The sequence below is a fragment of the Alligator sinensis genome, unplaced genomic scaffold, assembly GCF_000455745.1.
Source record: "Alligator sinensis unplaced genomic scaffold, ASM45574v1 scaffold511_1, whole genome shotgun sequence".
Classification (NCBI taxonomy): domain Eukaryota; kingdom Metazoa; phylum Chordata; order Crocodylia; family Alligatoridae; genus Alligator; species Alligator sinensis.
In genome coordinates, this window is record NW_005842114.1 from 1,749,217 (window position 1) to 1,755,733 (window position 6,517).

Genomic DNA, 6,517 nt, shown 5'->3' on the forward strand with positions numbered 1-6,517 from the left:
TCTTTCCCCCTGTATTTCTCTTGTTAGTTACTTAGCATGTTTGACAGCACTCAGGGCCCAATTCTGATCTCACTTATATTCCCTTTACACCACTATTGACTTTAGAGCAGTTACTCCTGATTTGCACTAGTGTAACTTGGATGTGCATGTACAACCAAGTTTCGCTGCATGCTCTGTTTCTAGGCTGATGCTTATAATTTTGACAGCTTTACGCTGACAGTATTCGTCCCAAAAAAAAGACTAGGTAGACTTTAGCATTACTGAAATTGCCAAGATCAAAACCAAACGGAACTCACTTGCCTCCATTTTTTTTCACTTGCAAACTGTCTATAGATGTGGCCAGGTACATTTCTGGAGCAGTACCTGACCAGGAAGCATCTTCAGAGGGGCTGTGTCCTATCTCCCTTACACCACTTAAGGAATGGTGTTCCCTCCTGACCAGAGTTGGTTTTAAGCATAAGAAAGACAAACGATTTCCTGGGGAATATGTGTGTTCACTAATGATGCTCACTGGCTCACTACCAGTTCCTGGCAGCATGGTAGAAGAAGGTATCATGGCCTAACCCTTTCCTTCTAGCAGTTGAAGGTAATTTCAGGCCCTGATTGCCTCCTTCCTTGGAGCTTTACAAATAACCAAGCTAGCTCATTTTTGGCTCACTTCACTGCCATTGGCTAGTTTCCCTTTTTTCTGAAGCTGATAAAACAGCTTCCCCAGCTTTTATTCTGAGACCTATATTGCGGTGCAAGGTAAGCAATTCTTACCCCCATCACAGAAAACTGCAGGGCATGTGGTTCAGAACAGGTGTTTAAGATCAATTGCATTTCCGGGGTGCAAATTAACCATTTCTGATTTTCTTGTGTGGGAATGACTGGAGGACAGTAGGAGCTCTGGTATGCATTTGCAATGTTAAGGCAAGAAAAGGTATGTAAAAGCAAAGAGCAACTCGCCATACATCATCGCCTAATGTATTTTAAAGGTTATTGTGCTTTGATACCTTGCAAAAATGATGCATCCAATGCAAATGTTTATGGTAGAGGTTCATCAGGTCAAAAGGGACCATTATAATCATCCTGTCTGACCTCCTGTCTGCCATAGGCCAGACACCCACCCTATAATTTCTACATCAAGCCCATAACCTCTGTTGGAACTAGACTCATTTTACGTCCCACTGAGCTGCATTCAGCAGCCCAGCAATTCAGTAGAGGAGTCGAGGGTCTGATTCAGGACCCACTGGAGTCAGTGATGACTGATGAGATTTTCATGGACTTCTATGGCTTGCGGGACCAAGCATCAAGTGAGGAATAGGGCATTGTAATAGAGATGGGGAAAGACCTATTAGCAAAATGGGTTAACCCCTCATCCACTTTACCCATCCTTCTTGTTCAAGGCACAATGTTGAGTACCTTTTAGAGAGGTCATTAAACTGACATGATACTTGATTTTAATATCATAGAAAACTTAGCGCCAGAAAAGGAAACCACAGTGCAGGTTGGAAAAATGTCTACCACAATCAATTCAGATTTTTTTTCTCTTGCTTTTCAGTCCCCAGACTCACCAGTGTTGTTATTCCACTAAGGCTTGGTTCTTTAGGGTGCCAAGTCAGTTTCCATTGACTTTGGAGGGAATTGAGGGGGCACAGTGCTTCTCATGTCCTTCCCTTGGGGCCCTGTTGAAATCAGCAGCACCTTAGTGCACCTGGTATGCTCAGTGATTCCATTTAGGACAGCAGGGATGTAACATTCTCCTGGAAAAAACAATCTATTATGAATGGTTGGCACGTTTGAGAGGCAATCAGTTATGTTACGTATGATTTACTGCCTCATGGAAGTAGGTCACCAGTCCATTTTAGATTCCGTTCAAGTGTGGCATGTGAGATCACGACTGCTGGGCACCAAGATGAACCTGCAACTGATTCTTCCTTGGTGAAAGGGAAGGACTGCAGTATCCCTGTGAAAATGACTTAGTGCCAACCTACACTACTTTTTGGCTTGAAAATGAAGTTAACTCTTTATTGGGGTTAGGCCTCCTTTGAAATTTGTTGAAAAGCTACGGTTCAAGTGCCATGAGTTAGAGCCCCCTCCCCTCCCACCACCCCAACAGATGTTTGCCTGTTGGGTTGTGGTGTGGAGTGGGGGTATGGGCTGGAGCCTGCCTGTACTGGCCTTGGCCAGCAGGCAGGGGTGCTCTGGAAGCCCCCAAGGAGGCTGCTGAACTGTCCCTCTCCCCCCTCTGGCAGTTAGCAGGGGAGAGAGTAGCCAGCACAGAGCTGCCAGCTGCCCCCTCTTTCTCCTTCACTCCCTCACTGACAGCCCCAGGGATGGGGTTGGGCTGATGCTGGTGGTGCCAACACCAGTCCAGCCCTGTCCCCATGTGAAAAATTAACCCTGGAGGGGGCATAAATCCCCAAAGCTGCTCTGCTTTAGAGCACCTTAATCTAATACTTTATGTTCACAGGGCTAACTTTTCACACAATTGGCCATTTTAAAAGTGCTCTGCAGCCATGCACAGGTATTAAGTCATGGCTGTAGAGTGCTTTGAGGGGTCTGGTCACATGAAAAATGTCCCTTGTGTAAGCACCCATTGTGGAAGACTGCAGGGCCTTCTGGGAGTTGTAGTTCCTTAGTGTCACTGGGTTTTGCTGCTGCTGGACAGGGGGAAGAATTAGCCCCATTTTTTTTCCACAGATCCTGTGTCAGGCAGGCAAAAATATGGTATGAAATCTCCACTGCCACTGTAGAGAACTACAGCTGCGCTGCTGCTGATTGCTAGAGCCAGGAAGTGCAGGCAGAGCTGGGAAGAGGTATCTCCCACCAGCAATTCTAGTATACCCCCCTTTTAGGTAGCACCCAGGGTACATGCCCCACTTGCCTATCCCTCCTTGACTCTACTGCATATCGGAGCCATCAGTTAGAGCACTTTAACAACCATTGATTATGGCAGGTTCTGCTCTGCCTGATATGTTAAACTTCTGGCAGCAGTTGCAGGGTTAATAACATTTGTATGAACCTTTGCCAACTTCTTTCTCTGTTCTTCTGATGAAACATGGGATTGGGAGGCTTTTAAAGACACTGCTAAAGTTACTAACATTTCTTTTTATCTTACAGGGCTTGCTTCTGCCCATATACCTGTCTGTGAATATTCAAGTAGCTTCTGTAATTATGTTTATTATATAGCTACTATAGAGGCAGCTGTCTGTGTCACAGTAATGAGTTTTACAAGCAAACAAAGGATTGACTTTTGGTGGGAAAAGGTAGTTCTTTAGCTTATTTTTCTTAACTCCATCCTCAAACCAACTTCCATCTAGCTGAAACCTCAAACTGAGACACCACTGAGATTGTGCAGATCTTCTTAATGAGATCAACTTTTTTCTTTCCTGTATCATTCTGACAAAAATTGTAAATGTTGATAGTTAAATAAATTAAGTTTTAAGATTAGTATCCCAGTTAGGTACAGAGGGGAAGTTTATATGCTTGTCAGAGCTGTCAAGCAGACATAACGCTCGGGCAGACATAACTTAATCGGTTTGAATCTGTTGAAGGTCTTTCTCCTGGTAATTCCACCCTCCTTGCTCAACTCAGCCCCTCTAATTTAGGGAAGAACAAAGATTTTTGCTTCAACAGATTAATGGTTACTCTTGGATGAAATGGATTTTTCCCCCCTTAAATTTCAAGCAATCTTATGAAATCTTATAACAGCAACTTGTTAAAATTACCTTCATTGAGCATTTGAAAACCTTGTCATAAATTTTACAGCTGCCTACTCTTGAGCTTTCAAAACAGGAACTTCTCAGGCTAAGACTCAGTTGAAATCAATGGAGTTAAGAGGTGGGAGTAGGAGTCTGTCTGCACAAAATTGAGGCCTTAAGCATGTCTGAATACAGCATATAGCCATCCAAGCACTTGGGTGGGAGTAGTTAAAAAAAAAAAATATATATAACGATTTCTCTATCCTTATCAGGCAAGCCTGGACTGGGAGTTTTCAATGTTAGTGTACTGCTGTGCAACGCTTTTCTTAATGCATATGAATGTAGGGATAATGGTCCACTTCAAAACTCTGGTGGGTAGGATTTCCAGTGCACTTTCTTTGACATGATTTCCACAAGCGCTACTCTTCATCACTGAAAATATATACACTGAACAACCACTATCTAGCTATCCAATTGCTCTTATAGATTTTCATATAGCTCCTGTCACTATGGGATCTCATGCTGCACAAATTACCAGAACCAAAAATGAGTTTGTCATTTCTTCCAACTCCTAGACATTGTCAGGAAATAAAAAACGACCGACCAATCCGCATACATCTGCCCATGTCACAGTAATGCACTGATCACGAAGAGTTAACAGTGGCAGTGCACTACACTACACATGCGCAGTAAAGCCCCGGCCCTTTGTTGTAAACCAAGGCCACATTGGCTGAGGCCAAGGGGCAAAATTGCTACATAACATACGATTGGCTATTTCTAAACACCACCCATTGGCCGACCTAAAATTATACTCATTTGGCAATTAGTGATTGGCTTGCTAAACATACAGCGGTAAGAGCAGTTTCCGCCCTCGTTGGAGAACTCTGTACACATCCCGGAGTAAACTTGGCGGACTGATCACCCACCAACGACTCCCCGTCACCGGTTGTACCTGACGTAACCCCACCCGGCGCGCAAAACCGAACCGACCCGGCTACCTAATCTGTAACCGCTGCTTACGTTTGTAACTGCAATCAAAGCCAGCTTCTTCCTACGCTGCATACATCAGCGGTGTAAGTAAACAATCTATTTGTAACCAATACGCATCTGTGCCTAGTTCCTCTCCACACATCGAAGTACCCAACCTGACGTGGCAGGCACCTTAAGAGGGCCCGCCTAACTAGCCGCCCCTCGTGGGGGGGAATCTCAGAAAGCGTCCGCGACAGACATAACCTCAGATGAAGTTATATAGAACTCAGAATAGTGAGAAAGTCAGCAGAAATAGCATCCCACAGACCACCTCATCTCCTGCTCACCTCTTCTTTGATTCACAACGCCAGAGCCAGCCCTGTAGCAACTGCAGCAGCTGCTTATGCAGAAAGGTAGCATGAGATACTTAATGTGTTTTCATCTGTCTCTAATGTGGTAATAGCTTGGGTCTGTTGCCATTATACATGTTGAGTCATATGATGCTCTAAACCTAGCTCCCTTGCTCTCAGAGGGACTCCTTGCAGGGGGAGATAATAGTCAGTATGAGTAAGGCTTTGAGCTCGAAGGGTGATGTTATTTCCACAAAATCCTAATTGGCCTAGTGAGATGGCATCACAGTTGCTCAGAGGAGCTGGCTACATTCCTGAGTTATGGAGTGGGTACCCCACACTGCACAATGTGGTACTCACTGCAGTCGCTGGGGGCTTTGCTGAGAGAGTAAAGGGAGAGTGTGGCTTTTATACATCAGGTCAACATTTTGAAGTTTGTTTGGTGCTTTATGTTTACATTTCTACTTTGACCACTACAAAGTGCTGGGTTAAAGGGGTTTGTGAAAAATGACCTCCCCCCCGCCCTAGACTGAGAGTCATGCTGGCAGGGCCCCCTGTGCAGTCACAGCTTATACCAGGAGAGAGTCCTTTTGGTATTTTTAGGTCATTGGTCCCCAACCCATGGCTCACAGAGTGCCCGAGACCCTTGGAAACTGCTCATAGCCAAAGGAAATCAAACAAGTGCAACCGAGATTGATAGAGGAAAATATGATGTTGTCTACAGTTGATTACTTACTCGGTCTTCAAAGGCTGCCAGTGTACCTGTGAAGGAGAGGTTACTGGTACTATATTTTATGTTGTCCTGGGATGTTATGTAGGCAATGCCTTTGTAGTGTAAATTAGCAGTTGATGAGGAAATCTGCTCCATAGGAAGCTACCATGTTCCCCACTCTTCTCTCTCTTTTATCCCCATCCTTTCTGTACATTTCTGACTTTCTTCCTTGTCTCTACCATTTTCTTTGAATTTCCTTCCCTGCAAATCTGTAGACCATATGTTTGACAGCCCTAGTTCAGCAACGAGGGCACTAGAGTTCAGGACACCTACATTTTATATCTACCTCTGCCACTGACTTATTCTGTGACCTTAGGCATTACAGCTTCTCAGGCCTGTCTGTCAGTATGTCTGTGCGGTACTTTGATGGGGCCATTGTCTCAGGTAGGTCCCCTCTGTACTGCTCTAATACACATAGTGATAATATTTTTGACTTAAATATGTTAACTTTAAATAATAATAATGTCTATGTCCATGCATAAACTGAGAGCAGTGTGCATGTATAAGGGAATTTGCAAAACAGGCCAATAGGCTGAAGAGGATTCTCCCTCTGGGGAGTGGATATGAGACAGCCAACAACATGTGACAAAAGTTAGTCATGCCATTTAACACATGGCTAGAAGGTGTTCAGATACTGACATGTTGAGGATAGTATAAGAACCTGTATAAGTTAGACTAGAATACACCCACCTTTATGGGCCAAATAAAAAAAAAAGTATTTTTTTTTAAGACATCTAGAC